Source organism: Heterodontus francisci, chromosome 26 (genome assembly GCF_036365525.1).
Source record: "Heterodontus francisci isolate sHetFra1 chromosome 26, sHetFra1.hap1, whole genome shotgun sequence".
Taxonomy (NCBI): domain Eukaryota; kingdom Metazoa; phylum Chordata; class Chondrichthyes; order Heterodontiformes; family Heterodontidae; genus Heterodontus; species Heterodontus francisci.
Window position 1 is genome coordinate 23,554,368 of NC_090396.1, and position 18,296 is coordinate 23,572,663.

An 18,296-nucleotide genomic window follows, 5' to 3' on the forward strand; every position below is an offset into this window, starting at 1 on the left:
CATCTTAAAGAATAGAGTCTACTTTGACAGTATGATCAGTCCTAGAGAAACCACACGCTGGGCACACACGATAGTCAAATTACACATTGGTGGTGCCACAGATGGTCTTCCTCTCCCAGCTTCTAAAGCCCTAAAAGCAGCACCAGTTTGCTTTGGTATAAAGCTAAACTGAAAAACTACTTATCTCCTCGCCTCAATACACTATCAGTTATGGCAAGTGTATTTTGGATCATTTCATATGGAGGTAGCATATCATTCAAAGAAAACTTAACAGGTGAATAAATGTTCTTCATCATTCATACAAAATAGCATATCAAAGTAGAACAAATTTAGAAGAAGTCACCTGGATAGAAGCCATACTATGGCTTGCAAGGACCAGGGCGGCAAAGGCATCACTTTGTGATGCAGTTTAGTTAAGTGTGAGAATTTGCCAATGTGACAGCCTTGCATGTCCTTTTCAAGTACAAGCTGCGGAATTTAGGATAAATAAAATGAACTTCAATCTGCCCCTAGAATTCTTCCTTGCAAGGTGGCAGCAGTATAGAATGCACTCAAGCATCTATTTGAGTATACACCACAGTTATTCGTTTGCCTTGCAGCACAGGACAAAAAATGCTTTTTAAAGTAGTGCAACCAGTACTGCAAATGCACTATTCTCTTGTAAACTGTCTGCAAATAATTTTGTATTTTACTTAGACTTAATATTGTTCATTTACCCATTTACAGTTAATAAATCTGATGAGCAATTTGTAGCATAATACATTCCAATACAGTATTGGTTCTTGCACCTTTATAACATTGAGGAAATCACATGGCAACAAATTATATTGCCGGTAAGCCAAAACAGAGACCAGAATTCTCCATTCAATCCATGGGTTTGTTTACTTAGTGAGAAAGAAAGGCACACTCTGGATTGCAGAAAACAAGTGTTTTCTTGTGGGATGGGCTGGAAAATATCTAGTGTAAAAACCCAAAAATGCTTCAGCATCCTACGCGCCAATGGAGGACCATGTCAGGGAAGTTTTTTTTTAAAAAGGGATACAGGCAGGACATTTAGTGGTGGAGGAATTGTGGTACGTGGAAATTGATATAGCATCACTCTCTTGAAAATGGTTTCTAATAAAAACAACAAAAGCAAAGTAAAAACATAATAAATTACTTGGTACCAGAGCCATCATACCTGGAGCAATAAGAGAATCTGCACAGTGGAAACAATAATTCTAGTTCTGATTCTGACTTGTGCAGTGGCAGATAAACTGATGGAAGAATTTCTTGACCCAAATGAAATTATGTAGCAGCCTCGGGCTAAAAACTCTGGGGTGAGTCCAAAGGACCACCCTACCAGAATGTCAAAGCAAATGCAGCTGATCCACAGTAAAGGCTTGCAATTCACTGACTCCGAACCCAGAATAAAGCTAGCAATGCAATTATTCCAAATAAGAAAGACACTCTGACTTAAGACATTTGAGCAGTGACCATACTAACTGAAGAGCCAAATTAAGGCCCTGACTGGGAAATAGAGAGTTTTACTAGGCAATATTTCTAAATTGCATAAAACAAGATTCCAATGGTTGATCCTCATGTGATCTAAAACAAATAGGTCAAAGACTGAAATAATTACCACATGCGCAGGAACAAAATTAGGTTTTAGATCAATGGTGAAAAAAATACTTGCGATACTTCAGAAAATGTGCAGCGTACATGATATACAAGTAACTGACAACATAACTGCAGAAACATTTCATAGTGTGATAAGCTGTATTATTAAATGCCCCCTGGGAAATGACCAAGGAAGGCCCTGACTTAACCGTTGTTGCATTTCAAAAAATCAAGCAGGCAAACTGAAAGGTACCAGGTTTGGATAAAATATTTGCCATCCCCTTCAAACTATAAGGAGAGATTCCATCTCCACAGCCAGTAACAGATCCTCTGTTTAACTTTGCCTCTGTTAGCTTGCATCAATTAAAAAAAGAGGAAACACACCTAGAAGCCTGTGTCCAGGTAAAGGAGACCATGAGGCCTCAGGTTGACTTTGCCTTTGTTCTCAAACAAAAACTGTTGTTCAGAAAGGATAACATGCATGCTTCCTGCTCCCAAAAATCGCCTGAATTAGCTCCAGGTATATCTTCTACTCATGGAAAATGAATTGAGATGGTGAAAAACATCTTACACAGGGTATAATTCCTATTCTAGCTAAATGCAGAGCTAAGAGAGCAATCTCCCATGCAATGAGAGGTGATCTTATTGAAACCTACAGAATACTTAAAGGGATAGACAGGGTTGATGCAGCTAAGATGTTTCCCCTGGTTGGGGAGTCTAGAACCAGGGGGCACAATTCCAAAATGGGAAGCCACTTAGGACCGAGATGAGGAGAAATCTCTTTACGCAGAGGGTTGTGAATTTTTGGAATTCTCTACCCCAGAGGACTGTGGAAGCTCAGTCATTGAGTAAGTTTTAAAGCAGAGCTTGCCAGATTTCTAAATACCAATGACATAAGGGGATATAAGGATAGTGTGGGAAAAAGGCATTGAAGTGGATGATCAGCCATGATTATATTGAATGGCAGGGGCAGGCTCGACAGCCTGAATGGCCTACTCCTGCTCTTATGTTCCTAACTTTGTCAAATGCTTTTTGGAAATCTAAACTGTAAGGCTTTCTACTTATCACAACCCTATGAAAAATCAAGGAGATTGGACAAATATGATCTTCCTTTTCTGAATTATGTTAGCTACTGTTCTTGAAGTAATCCTCAGGTTTTCTCCAATAATTGATTTCACCTGGTGCTGCTGCAAAATGAATGGGTTTTCAGCTCTCTCTATCCGCTCAGTCTTGTTTTTTGAAAATGGTCAGCATTTTGCCTTTACCAAGATTGTTCCAGCGCTCATGAGTTTCAATGTAAAAGGACATCAATGCCTCTCAATTGCCTCCTTTATCTCAACATTCTGTGATAAATACCACCTATCTTTGGGGATTTATTTGTTTGGAACACTTTTTGCCTTTATTTATATGAAAGTCAATAACTCTATTGGAATCATTGTTACTAAGAGACAGGTATGTTGCTATGTCTTTCCAAGTGAATAGTTGGAGGAAATAAATATTTAATATACATATATTTATTCTCTTGTGCTCATTAGTTTGGGCCCCATTTGTCTCTTTTAGGAGTCTCATTTTTTCTTTGACTACCTGTCTTACTTTTATGCTTTGATCTGCAACTGTGCTTTTGTGTAGGTCCCTCTTTACCCTTGTGACCACCCTTTTAACTTTTTTTTTTACATATTCTACATTCATCCCAGTGAACTGCACCTTTCTCCCCATGTTAAATTTGTTCATCTATTTAGTCACATATTTAATCTACACTTGATGAATCTAGCAATACATTTATCTTACTCTGCATTATGTTCCAATTGTCCTCTACTATAGTGCCACTAAACAATTACCACACCCTGCCACCCCTTAAAAGAAACAATTTGCTTAAGCTGTTACTTCAATTATTTGAAGTTACCCTGTTCAAAAATGAAAAACTGGCTCCTGGTTCTCTGCATTTTCAAATACCAGATCATACTGAACTTGATCCTCCTGTGCTCACTATCCCCAAGGACATCATGACTTTCATTTCCAGTATGTTGCCTGGATCACTTATCGTTACCAAGTCAATATGCGCACTGCCTCTAGCTGTTTTCCTAATGCAATGAATCAGAAAACAGTCTATGTTTACCAACTCAGCCTCTGAACTGCTTGGCTTTTCCTAATCTATGTTCATATAAGTTCCCCATTAACATTCCTGTTTTCTCTCATGCACCGTTTATAGCTCTTCATAGAGGGAACCATCTTCCTTCTTATTTTGATCATGTGGTCTGACACATATCCCTATTTTTGTCCTCCTTACAAAAAAAGTCTCTCACCAGAATCCTTCAGTGTGTAACTTTCCATCTCCCATATTACTAATCTCTTTAAACTCCCATGTATCACTGACATGCACACCTTTTTCTGCCTACACTATCTTTCCTCAACACTCCTGTATGTTGTAATCATTACCAATCTCAGCTGTCAGCCAAGTTTGATTTCCTGCCACAAATCACCAAAAGTTCCAGTGTTGACTCCTGAAGAGCTCTGAGATGCAGAAGGATCTGGGTGTCCTACTGCATGAATCGCAAAAGGTTAGTATGCAGGTACAGCACATAATTAGGAAAGCTATTAGAATGTTGTTTATCATGAGGGGAATTGAATACAAAATAGGGAGGTTATGCTTCAGCTATACAGGGCATTGGTGAGACCACATCTGGAGTACTGTGTACCGTACTTATTTAAGGAAGGATGTAAATGCAATGAAGGCAATACAGAGAAGGTTTACTAGACGAATACCTGGAATGGGGGGGGTTGGCTTATGCGGAAAGATTGGACAGGCTAGGCATGTATCCGCTGGAATTTAGAAGAGTAAGAGGTGACTTGATTGAAACAAACAAGATTCTGAGGGGTCTCGACAGGGTGGACGTGGAAAGGATGTTTCCCCTTGTGGGAAAATCTACAACTAGGGGTCACGATTTAAAAATAAGGGGTCACCCATTTAAGACAGAGATGAGGAGAAATTTTTTCTCAGAGGATCGAGTCTTTGGAATTCTCTTCCTCAAAAGGCAGTGGAAGCAGAGTCTTTGAACATTTTTAAGGCAGAGGTAGATCAATTCTTGATAAGCAAGGGGGGGGGTGGGGGGAAGGTTATCGGGGGTAGGTGGAAATGTGGAGTAATCAGTTCGGCCATGAACTTATTGAATGGCGGAGCAGGCTCGAGTGGCCTACTCCTGCCCCTAATTTGTATGCTCGTATGATTGTAGCATTCCTGTACATACATAGTATTGTTATGAAAGTGACTGTTCTGTGAAAAATAATTTTTTTTGAAAAAAGAATTTACAGTTAAGCTGGATAAATGGTTTTTAAACAAGGGGACAGTGAGGGCTGGATTTGCAACAGTGTTGCCGTTTGTCACCTGGGTCGGGCTAGGCTTTGAGCCAAAGCCATGGCAACAGGGGCAGAAAACTGACGAACAGGCTGATTGGACAAGCTTAATAGCAGGCACAGAACATCTTGGTGGAAAAGTGCCAAGCTGTTCTGCTGTTAGACAGAGTGTGCATGCGTCAAGTCTGGAAGGAGATAAGAGTCAAGTGCTGCTAATGTGCCAAAGGAGGACAGAAAAAGAAAATAATTCCAAGGAAGAAAAGATTATAACCCATCTCTTTTTCTTCCAATTCCCTAAAAGACTTGTTGAATTTCAGTGTGTGATTTCGCCTTGTTCCCGTATTTCAAGAAGGCCTGCTAAATTGCTTTTCAACGCCGCCTGGGAAAGAACTGGGTTTTTTTTTTAAAAAGACATGCTCAGAAGGTTGGATTGAATATCAGTTTGGAACATATCTCATCTCTTTACTTCAAGAAATGAACAAGTGATCGATTGGTGTTTGTTCCTTCTCTGTCATAGAGCTCGGATATAAAAAAATCCTCTTTTTTAAATTTTCCAGTTAACCTATTTAGGTATAGGAATATATATATATATAAAAATATATTTGCACGAGAGTGTGAAGGAACTAAGGTTGAAAAGAGGGCTTTTTAAGAATTAATGTTGGATATTTAAAAATGTTATCTATTTTACTTCATTACTAGTCAAGACTAGTTTTATAATAAACTGTTAATTTTGTTATTCAGTAAAGAAACCTGGTTTAGTGTGCTCTATTCTGGGGGGGGGGGGGGGGGGGGGAAATAGTGTATCTGACTGATTATTTCAACAGTAGGAAAACTTTAAAGAATATGTTATGACTTGTGGAGAAATGGGACTGAATTAACAGTGCACTTCTCCCGCCTTGGTTTTAACATATTTAATTGGGGGCTCACTTTTTCCAACATAAACACAATGCTGACGACGTTCAAGTGGGCAAACAAAAATTGAAAAAGGAAAAATAGAAGAACTAGGTTTCTTGTGTAATAGGGTAAAGTCTACACCACCAGAATGGCTTTAGCAGCTGCTGCAACTTTTCTGGAAAAGGAGAATGTGTCCCTCAGTGGCTTAGAAACTTTAACCAAGGTTAAACTAAAAGATTTGGCAGCACAATTGGGGTTAGAATTGAAATCAGGTGCTAAAAAAGCAGAGATAATTGAAGTCATAGCCCAACATTATTTGTTGTTATTGTTATTTAGTAGTAAAGTAGTAATAATAAGATAAGTCAATGAGTGATGCAGTGGAATTAGCTAAAATTCAGTTACAGTTGAGGCAACTGGAGCTTCAACAGCAAAAAGAAAAAGCAATAGCAATAAGAAAACCTGAATTAGAAAAAGAAGAAAGGGAGAAAGAGAGCATTTCAGAGAGAAAGAGAAGAAAGGGAATTCAAATTAAGAAAGATGGAACTAAGACAAAAGGGTAGTCTTGACTCCTGGGAAAATTCTGGTCAGGAAGAATCTGAATCCAGGCCAGGACCCAGCGAAAAGCTGTTTAAATTTATACAAGCTCTCCCTAAGTTTGAGGAAAGGGACGTAGAGGCATTTTTCATTTCTTTTGAAAAGACAGCCAAACGAAATGGCCAAAGGAAAGCTGGACACTGCTTATGCAAAGCAGGTTGATGGGCAGAGCTCATGAAGTTTATGCCATGCTCCCTGAAGAGGCTTCTGCAGATTATGAGATGGCAAAAAAAAAACGACCATTCTCGCTGCGTATGAGTTAGTCCCTGAAACTTACAGACATGAGTTTCAGAACCTCGCAGATCTATGTCGAATTTGAGAGGGTAAAGCAAATTAATTTTGATCGTTGGCTACGGGCATTAAAGATGGAAGCTACGTATGAGAACCTTAGAAAACTGATTCTCCTGAAAGAATTAAAAAATTCACTCCCTCCAGTAGCGAATACGGATGTAGAGAACCAAAAGGTTTCAAGGGCCAGACAGGCAGCGGAAATTGATGATTACGAGCTTGCGCATAAGCCCAAACCCTTTGTCCGTCACCCCCACTAACCCGAGAAGGATAGAAGGTGGAAGAGTGAAAGGAAGGCAGGTAATCGGGGACATGGAGGGACCAAGCCCCAAGATCTCCTCCTCAGGCCGGAAAGGAAGGTGCTGAGGGTGGAAGTGAGATCTGCAAGCCAAAGTGTTACCATTATCACAAGGTGGGACATCTTCGAGCAGAATGCTGGAAGTTGCAGGGTAAACCCATGGGACTTTCTGGGATGCACAAAGCTAATGCAGAAAAAGGAGGCCTGAATGAGAGCACAGATGATCAGGCTGTAGCTTTGAGGGCAGCTATAAAACCAGATACAAAAACCAGAGAGTGTAGGGGTTGAGAATAAGATACCTGAGGGTTATAGAGAATTCTTGTCAAAAGGAAAAGTAATCCTTATGCATCAAGTGAGACAGATAAACCTATAGTTATACTTAAGGATGCAGGAGCAACCCAAACTCTCTTGCTGGGGAAAGGTATACAACATTTCCACCAGAGCGTGCACTCACGCTAAAGTTTTAGTGAATGGTATTGGCAGGGAGTATACATCTATACCTTTGTATCGAGTGCACCTAATGTCCAAGTGTGACCTAATATCTGGAATAGCAACTGTAGGAATTGTCCATCGCTTGCCAGTAGACGGACTTGACCTACTCCTGGAGAATGATTTGGCTGCAGCAAAAGTAGTAGCTTCGCCAGTAGTTATGGATAAACCAAGTGATGTTAGAGATAGAAAAGTTACAGGAAAAGGTTCCAGGAATTTTTACTTCTTGTGCAGTAACCCGAGCAATGGCTAAACAAGTTCTACTGTCGGAAGTAAAATTGGCACCACAGTCAGATAGCCGAATATCTGAAACTTTCCTAGGGGATTTAAATAATCCAAATGCAATATTTAAGTTTGAACCTTCTCTGATCACAGTTCAGCAAGCTGACTCAGTGAAGGTGGCACAAAGAGCTCTAACCAAATCTGAGGCAAAAAGAGAGTTCCAGAAGGCTATTATATTGAAAATGGAGTTCTGATGAGGAAGTGGAGATCTCCTCAAAGACCTGCAGACTGGACGGTTGTTCATTAGATAGTGGTACCGCCAAAATATCACCAGGAACTATTAAGGTTAACGCATGGGATTCCTTGAGCGGGACATATGGGGATCCAGAAGATCAAAGCATGCATAAGTCAACATTATTACCGGCCAGGTCTTTCCAAGGATGTGGCAAGAAAGGAGGCTGAGGGGTGTGATGGCTCCAGGGCTTTCTGCTCACTTGGTGGTGGTACTGGCACTGGCATTGGCACACTTCTCATCAGTAAAATCCGTGAGGAATACCTTGACAGAATCATGAATACTTTTAGCGTTGTGCATTCACCAAAAGTATCACACACTGTAGTACAACCTAATAAAGCTATTCTGAGTGTCCACCAGCTTGTGGAAAACACTGATGAGACCTTCTGTATTAATGATGACATCTGTTTCCATATCCTTAAACAGACAACTCCTACTTATGGTGATTTGAACCACCTAATGTCAGCCACCATGAGTGGTGTAACAACCTACCTAAGTTTCCCTGACTTGCGTAAACTAGCAGCGAACATGGTCCCATTCCCCCACCTACATTTCTTCATGACAGCCTTTGCTCCTCTGACCAGCCGCAGTAGACAGCAGTACCATGCCCTCACAGCACCTGAGCTTACCCAACAGATGTTTGACGCCAAGAACAGGACGGCTGCCTGTGACCCTTGCTGTCATTTTCCGACGCCGTATGTCCATGAAAGAAGTAAATGAGCAGATGCCGGATGTACAGAATAAAAACCAGAATCTATTTTGTTGAATGCATTCCCAATAATGTTAAGACTGCTGTTTGTGACATCCTACCTTGAGGCCTCAAGATGTCTGCCACTTTCACTGGCAACAGTATGGCTATCCAGGAGCTGTTTAATCTCATCTCTGTGCAGTTTACTGCCATGTTTCAAAGGAAAGCCTTCTTGCATTGGTATGCTGGGTGAGGGTATGGATGAGATGAAGTTTACTGAGGCTGAGAGCAATATGAATGACCTAGTTTCGGAGTACCAGCAATACCAGGATGCTACAGTTGGTGAAGGTGGTGAATTTGAGGAGAATAAGCAAGCACAGGTATGTCACGTAATAGGGACAGTGAAGGTTGAAAGGGATAGTGAGGATGAGGCAGAAGGCGGCCTAGACAATTCTCAAATTGAGCCTCCTACTATCCAGTTAGCTAATCCAGAATAGTGAAGAAAATTGGACAACGTGCTTTCATATTTAGATACAAACCAATGAGAAGACCTAACAAGGCAACTCACGGCATTTAAAAGAGTCTGTAGAGATAAGCCTGGATGTACAACCTAAGCCAGACATGATGTGAATATCGGGAAATCCGTTCCTATAAAACAACATCCTTTCTGCTTAGTCCAGAGAAATAGGCCCAAGTAAAAGCAGAAATCCAATACATGCTGGAGAACTACCTACTAGAACCCAGTCAAAGCAGCTGGAGTTCACCAGTATTAGTGCCCAAACCAGACAGTTCCACTAAACGGTGTGCAAATTATAGAAAAGTTAACTCAATAACAAAGACAGACTCCTACCCAATTCTTCGCTTCAAACAACTGGGGGTGTTTGGAAGGTTGCAGTCAGCTGATTTAAAAAAAAATTAGAATGCTAGATTATTCCAATGGAGTTTACTGTTACAACCTTATCATTTAAAGATCATCCACATTGCAGGTAAAAATGTTATTGCTGATGCTTTATCAAGAATTTAACTTTGTTCAAGTTACTCGAATGAAGAGAGTGAATGAGAAAGAGTGTGAAAATGTGTTTTTCTCCCCCCACACTTTGTAATGTAATGCATTTAAAAATGGCGTTTCATTCCTCCAACAGTGTTGTTGTGAAATTGGCTCTGTTGTGAAAAATATATATATTTTTTTAAAAGGAATTTATAGTTCAGCTGGATAAATGCTTTTTAAACAAGGGGGCAGGGAGAGCTGGAACCATAACAGTGTTGCGGTTTGCCACCTGTTCGGGCTATGCCTATTCTGGTATCTAGATCGTATAGGAGAGAATTTTGTTTTTAAGAATTCCATCTCAGGATGTAAGTGTTGCTGGTAAGACTAGCATTTATTGCCTATTCCTCGTTGCCCTGAGAAGGCAGTGGTCAACCTTCTTCTTGAACTGCTGCAGTACAGTGGTTTGATCAACTGAGTGGCTTGCTAGCTAGGCCACTTCAAAGGGCAGTTAAGAATCAACCACATTGGTGTGGGATCAGAGTCACATACAGGCCAGACCGGGTAAGCACAGCTAGTTTTTCCACTAAAAGACATTACATGAACCAGTTGAGTTGTTACAACAATCCAACAGCTTCATGGCCATGATACTGGCTTTTTATTTCCAAAATGAATTAAAATTCTCAAACCATCATGGTAAATTCGGACTCTGGATTATTGGTCCAAACCTTTGGATTACGAGCTCAGTAAAATAATCACTACATTACCATACCCACCTGTTGCCTACAGAGGAACAAAAGGAGGCCATTTCACCCCTCAAGCCTGTTCTGCCATTCAATGGCAGATCTGTGACCTAATTCCATATGCCTGCCTTTGCCATCATATCCTTTAATATCATAGATTTTTGTTAACCAATCATATTTAAAATTTACAATTGACCTAGCATGAAGTGCCATTTGTGGAAGAGTTTTCCAAACTTTAACCTTCCTTTGCATATAGGAGTGTTTCCTATAATTTCACTTCTGAAAGGTCTAGCTCGAATTTGAAAGCTATGTTTCCTGGTTCTAGACTCTCCAGCCAGTGGAAATAGCTTACACCTACTGTATTAGTTCCCCTTAATCTCTTGAAAACGTCAATCTCTTAACCTTTAGATTCCAGTGAAGACGATCCTAGTTTGTGTAATCTCTCTTTATAATTTAACCCATGGAGTCCAGGTACATTCTGGTAAATCTATGCTGTACTTCCTCCAAGGCCAATATATTCTTCCCAAGGTGTGGTGCCCAGAAGTGCTCACAGTACTCCAGGTGTAGCCTAACTCGGGCTTTGTGTAAGTTATAGAATAGAACAACTTCTACGCATCTTGTATTCTATGCCCTGCCTTCGAATCTATGATCAGTCTCTTCTGGGGGAGGGTGAACAGCCAGAGGTCGTGGTCCACATTGGTACCAATCACATATGTAAGAAGGGGAATGAGGTCCTGAAAGCAGATTTTAGGGAGTCAGGAAGGAGATTAAAAAGCAGGGCCTCAAAAGCAGTAATCTCAGGATTACTCCCCGTCCCACGTGCAAGTGAGCATAGGAATAGGAGAATTGAGCGATCAAACACCTGGCTGGAGAACTGGTGCAGGAGGCAGGACATAAGATTTCTGAGACATTGGGACCAGTTCTGGGGGAGCTGGGACCTGTACAAGATGGACGAATTGCATCTTAGCAGGACTGGGCCGAATATCCTTGCAGGGAGATTTGCTAATGCTATTCAGGTGGGTTTAAATTACCAGAGGGATGGGAACCTGAGAGGGAGCTCAGATTAGAGGAAAGCAAAACTGGTGATTAGTCAGGGTTGTGGGAACCAGGTGCAAATATTAGAGAAGAATACCAAGGTGCACAGAATACTGGTGGAGATAGACAGCGGAAGGGAGCAAGTAATAAAGTCTGAATCAGGGTTAATGTGCATGTATGTGAATGCACGGAGTGCGGTTAATAAGACTGGTGAGGTACAGGTGCAGATTGCCATGTGGAAATTTGATGTTGTGGCTATAACAGAGACCTGGCTCAAAGGAGGGCAGGACTGGGTGTTAAATATTCCTGCATACAAGGTGTTCAGGAAAGATAGGAAAGGGAAAAAAGGAGGGGTGGCGGTATTGATTGAGAGCATTACAGTGCTGGAGAAAAAGGATGTCGCAGAGGGGTCGAGGACATAATCAATTTGGCTGGAACGAAGGAACAAAAAAGGTACAGTTACATTGCTCGGTGTTGTCTATAGGCCACCAGCTAGTGGGAAGGATGTGGAGAAACAAATTTGCAAGGAAATTACAGATGGGTGCAAAAATTATAGGGTACGTTTAATCGGGGACTTTAATTATCCAAATATAGACTGGGATAATAGTAGTGTAAAGAGCATTGAAGGGCAAGAGTTTCTAGAGTATGTTCAAGAAAACTTTCTATAACAGTATGTTGCTAGCTCAACAAGAAAGGAGGCACTGCTAGACCTGGCTCTCGGGAATGAGGTGGGCCAAGTGGATCAAGTATCAGTAGGAAAGCATTTAGGGGATAGTGATCATTGTATCATAAGGTTTAGGCTGACTATGGAAAAGGACAAGGAGCAATCCAGGGCAAGAATAATTAACTGGGGGAAGGCCAACTTCAATGGGGTAAGAATGGAGCTGGGGTGAATAAATTGGAGTCAAAAACTGGCAGGAAAACCGGTAGGTGAACAATGGGCTACCTTCAAAGAAGAGATAGTTCAGGCACAATCAAGGTGTGTTCCCTTGAAGAGGAAAAGTAGAGCACACACATTCAGAGTTCCCTGGATGACAAAAGAGGTAGAGATTAAGATAAAGAAGAAACAATGTGCTTATGACAGATGCCAGGTAGAAAATACTATTGAGAACCAGGCTAAATATAAAAGGTCCAGAAGGCAAGTGAAAAAGCAAATAAGAGAAGCACAGAGAGAGCATGAGAAGAGACTGGCAGATAGCATTAAAGGAAATCCCAAAGTTTTCTATAGGCATATAAATAGTAAAAGGGTGGTAAAAGGAGGAGTGGGGCCGATTAGGGACCAGAAAGGGGATTTACACATGGAGGCAGAGGGCATAACTGAAGTATTAAACGAATACTTTGCATCTGTCTTTTTTTACCAAAGAAGATGATGCAACCCAGGCAATGTTGAAACAGGAGGGAAGTCAGACACCAGAGGGGTTTAAAATTGATAAAGAGGAAGTATTAGATAGGCTGTCTGTACGCAAAGTGGATAAAGCAGGATGAGATGCATGCAAGGATATGGAGGGAAGTGAGGGTGGAAATCGCAGAGGTACTGGCCATAATTTTTCAGTCTTCCTTAGACTCGGGGATAGTGCCAGAGGACTGGTGAATTGCAAACATTGCCCCCTTGTTCTAAAAAGCGTGTAAAGATAAGCCCAGCAACTACAGGCCAGTCAGTTTAACTTCGGTGGTGGGAAAACTTCTAGAAAAAATAATTTGGGACAAAAATCAATAGTGACATGGACAAATGCAAGTTAGTTAAGGAAAGCCAACATGGATTTCTTAAGGGAAAATCATGGTTAGTTAACTTGCTGGAGTTTTTTTGAGTTGGTAACAGAGAGGGTTGATAAGGGCAATGCTGTTGATGTGGTGTACATGGATTTTCAAAAGATATTTGATGCAGTGCCACACAACAGACTTGTGAGCAAACTTGTGGCTCATGGGATAAAAGGGACGGTAACAACATGGATACGCAATTGGCTGAGTGACAGGAAACAAACAGTAGTGGTTAATGGATGTTTTTCGGGCTGTAGGAAGGTTTGTAGTAGAGCTCCCCAGGAGTCAGTGTTGGGACCCTTGCTTTTCCTGATATATATCAATGACCTAGACTTGGTGTACAGGGCACAATTTCAAAGATTGCAGATAATATGAAACTTGGAAGCATTGTGAACTGTGAGGAGGATAGTGTAGAACTGAAAAAGGACATAGACAAGTTGATGGAATGGACAGACAGGTGGCAGATCAAGTGCAATGCAGAGAAAAGTGAAGTGATTCATTTTGAAGAACATGGAGACACAATATAGAATAAAAGGTACAATTCTAAAGGGGGTGCAGGAGCAGAGGGACCTAGGTGTAATGTGCATAAGTCATTGAAGGTGGCAGGACAGGTTGAGGGAGTAGTTGATAAAGTATACAGTGTCCTGGGCGTTATTAACAGGAGCATAGAGTACAAGAACAAGGAAGTTATGTTGACTTGCCTAAGACACTAGTTCGGCCTCACCTGCAGTATTGCGTCCAATTCTGGGCACCGCACTTGAGGAAAGACGCGAGAGCACTGGAAAGAGTACAGAAGAGATTCACAAGAACGGTTCCAGGGATGAGGAATTTCAGTTATGAAGATAAATTGGAGAAGTTAGGACTGTTTTCCTTGGAGAAGAGACGGCTGAGAGGTGATCTGATAGAGGTATTCAAAATCATGAGGGGTCTGCAGAGAGAAGATAGGGAGAAACTGTTCCCACTCGTGAAAGGATCAAGAACGAGAGGGCACAGATTTAAAGTATTTGGTAAGAGAAGCAAAAGTGACATGAGGAAGAAAGTTTTCACGCAGCGAGTGGTTAAGGTCTGGAATGCACTGCCTGAGAAAGTGGTGGAGGCTGGTTTGATTGAAGCATTCGAAAGGAAATTAGATAGTTATATGAAAAGGGAAGAATGCACAGGGTTATGGCGAGAAGGCAGGGGAATGGGACTGAGGGAATTGTTCTTTCAGAGAGCCAGTGCGGAGATGATGGGCTGAATGGCCTCCTTCTACACTGTAACAATTCTATGATTCTACCAACTAGATTAAACATTCCTGAGAGCCATCCATATGTTACCAAGTCTCAACTTCTTTCTTTCTTTAGGTACAGCCAATTCTTTACGTTCTGAAAATATTGCTACTTATGTAAATCAGCATAATTATTTTCTAAACTACATCTTGGATCCATGACCTTCCCAGATTCCTGAGTACTTTAAAGCAATGTGAAGGTAGAAAGATCTTCTACTGGGGGCACAAATAAATTCCCCAAAGAATACCAACTCCTGCTCCATCCATAGCCGGGCGTCTCATAATGCAGTGCAAAATCAAGAGTCATTTATGTGCCTGTTGCACAGGTGTGCTGGCAGATCTCAGGTCCTCAGAAGCCAATAGTTCAATTACAAATATATTTGCAGGTATGCTATGACCAACACTTTACGAATACCCTGCTGCTGAGAGGCCAAAGGAGGAAAGAGTGTGCATACATTATTTATATATTTATTATATGCATGTGTTTTATATGGAACTGGCAATGTAGTATTTATTGTCTATCCTGAGTTGCACGGAGGACATCAAGTCAACGACACAGCATGGAACTGAAGTGACATGTCAGCTAGACAAGACACAAATGACAGGTTTCCTTTCCTGAAGGACATTAGTGAACCAGTTGGGTTTTTAAATAATCTAGCAGCTTTCCTGGTCATTTTGTGATACTAGCCCATAAATTACCAGATTTATTGAATTCAGTTTTGTGGTGGGTTTGAAACTCTCAACCTCTGGACTGTTTGGTTAACCACTAGGCCGTATTATTATTTAGGTCTTTGACTTGTAAGCACTCCCTTGGATATGTTACCTGGATAACGTGCAACAACTATCTTGAATTTCTTCTCTCATGCATTGGTTTAGGAAACTCAGCTTTCGTATAGGTGCAGTCCACCTAAAACACCATTGGAAAACCATAAAGTACTTAGACTCTCTTATTGTGATGGGCCGAGTAGACAGCAAGGGATCACAGTCCCAGCCCTCCCTAATGAGAACTCTATTGCTTCTGATTTTATTACATTCCTTATCTTAGTTAATGCTATTACCATGTTAGGGTTCTGTAGGTTCACCCCATGGAATCTCAAAGGAATGTTTGCGAATTAGATTAGATTAGAGATACAGCACTGAAACAGGCCCTTCGGCCCACCGAGTCTGTGCCGAACATCAACCACCCATTTATACTAATCCTACACTAATCCCATATTCCTACCAAACATCCCCACCTGTCCCTATATTTCCCTACCACCTACCTATACTAGTGACAATTTATAATGGCCAATTTACCTATCAACCTGCAAGTCTTTTGGCTTGTGGGAGGAAACCGGAGCACCCGGAGAAAACCCACGCAGACACAGGGAGAACTTGCAAACTCCACACAGGCAGTACCCGGAATCGAACCCGGGTCCCTGGAGCTGTGAGGCTGCAGTGCTAACCACTGCGCCACTGTGCATTGAAGAGGATAACTCTCTCTGATAATCTTAAGCACCCATGCATCAATGGAGACTTCAAAAAGCCTGCAAATTTCCACAAGTAGTCACCTTCCAGCTAGGAGTAGAGAAAATCCAGCAAGCCAGTAAAAGCCTCAGGCAGTCCGAATTTAGAAGAAATATCCCCAAATGAATCCCTCTGTGAGCCTCAAAACCAAAGGGCACTTTTGAATAGTATGGCCAAGATATAATCTAGGCAGTGTCTGGGCTTTGCCACAGCCAGCTGACTGAGTGAAGATAGTTCATAACAGATTCAGATTTTAATAGCCATCCCTGTCACAGCACACCTGCTCTGCTTATTTTTCTGAAAAGATTCCAACATCTCCTCCAACTGTGATCCCAAAGAGTAATTGGAATATAAGCTCCCATAGGAGTGATGAATGCAGCCATGCCAGTTTATGGAGCAACAGACCAAAGCCCATTAATCTTGCTAACATATCTAAGGCATAGCCAACTGCTTCCTGTTGTAGCACAGTAGCCTGCCTTTAATCCCTTCCCAGAGCAGCAGACTCCAAAAAAAAATTCTCAACCCAGTGATTATTTAGAGCTGTCTAACAATTCATTGAACAAGCATTGTTCAATAGGCCTACTGTATGCCAGCCTAACCGGATGAGAACCATAATGCTGATAACCACCTCTACCTCTCCACCACTGCTCTCACATTACCGCCTCTATGCTGTCAGACAGCTTGCTTGACATCAAATAAAAACATTTCTGCAGCTCATCACTGCCATCATCTTCCACCCTCACCAGAATTTTTCCCTTGCCACTGATTTTAGCCCCCTCCCAGTGATAACTCAATGCCAGCATTCTCCCTGTATCGCATGTTCTCAGTGCAAGTAAGTGCCAATGTACTCGAGACACTATGCTGCATAAACGAGTCCATGGTACCATCCTTCCACCATCTGAAGTCTGATCATTGCACAGTACTAATGTTACAAAAGTGCTCCCATTTTTCCAATTTTTTTTTTTGAGGACTTGCATTAAAACTGAAACGATTCCATGGATTTTTTTTTAAACCAAGTTTACCGAAGGAACACTTGTTGTTTGAAAGCCATGGTGACCTGGGGAAAAATGGTAATAGAGAAGACACATGTCAAGGTTTATAGAGGCGAGGAGCTCGACTCTGTTTGGGGTTTGGACATTGTTTTCAGTTTAGGTGGGTGTGAACTGTTGCTTGAAGACAGTTGGTGTTTTTCCTGCCAAGGAAAAAGAAACCACCTAGCTCACCTCTTTCTCTACCTCTTTGAAGAAATCCTGCAAAGCTCCACTGTTGGGTGAGCTAAAATTCCTGGTGCTGCATAGCTCCTGAGAAGCTGGGAAAAAAAACTGCAATTCAAGTGTGTGCTGGCGGAAAACCCTGATGCCACATTTCTCCTAGAAAGCCTACTGGAATAATTCACGACATCTCCAGAATGGAGTGCTTCTGAAACGATCCCAGTGACTGTTATCTGTATACCCGGACGCCAGACCAAAAAAGGGAGAACTGACATCCTTCCACATCTTTGCTTTTTTTCCCATCAAGAATTAGCAGTATTTGGCTAAAGTAGTCTTTTTTGTTTGTAAGAGATCTCTGCAGAGAGAATTTCTGGGTTTTTTTTCCTGTGTGTATGTGTGTATAATTGGGGAATTAAAAAGGGAACTTTCATATTTGAATCTGTGTTAATGCTGTGCTTCATTACAGGTTAAGTCCTGTTTCATAATAAACTGGTGATTTTGTTGTTTGTTAGAAAGACCTGGTTGGTGTATTTTATTCTGGGATAAAAAAATAAGAGTATATGATTGGCTATATCGGTAACCGGGTAAACATTTAAAGAAGTGGAACTAGAAAAGACAGTGCACTCCTCCTGCCTCAATCCTAACAGTGCTGAACAATGCCTGCTGGGCATGGCTGGATTTTTTAGGCTCACTGCGCTTGTTTATATTTTGTTTTGTTTACCCATGATAAATTTAGCTAATCATGGCATCATGCTTAAGGAACCAACATTTTATATAAAATTTAAGCTTTAAGTAAATAAGTTTTAAGCATCAGGAATCACAAAATGAACGCCTTCATTTTGCACAATATTCAAAATTATTTACAGATACTGGTGCAGTCATTTTGACCCAGCACTTGGCTTATTTTGATATAAGCAATATACTGAATGAAGCAGTACTAAAGCGTGTATATGATCACAGACCAATTGGGGCAGTGTCTTAGACCCTTATGCTCTTGTCTGTTTTTTCTCAGTTTATTTGCTCTTTATATGGCTGGCTCGCAGCACTGAATTGCTTTTTGGATTTACCTTGTAACT

General features: G+C 41.2%; 1 protein-coding gene and 1 pseudogene across 6 annotated transcripts in view; one reads left to right on the top strand and one right to left on the bottom strand.

The window, feature by feature from the left end:
• mprip (myosin phosphatase Rho interacting protein) overlaps positions 1-18,296 on the bottom strand; it is a 533,204-nt gene that overhangs the window by 250,152 nt on the left and 264,756 nt on the right. The window lies entirely within an intron of this gene.
• LOC137384520 (tubulin beta-4B chain-like) lies at positions 8,112-9,212 on the top strand (annotated as a pseudogene).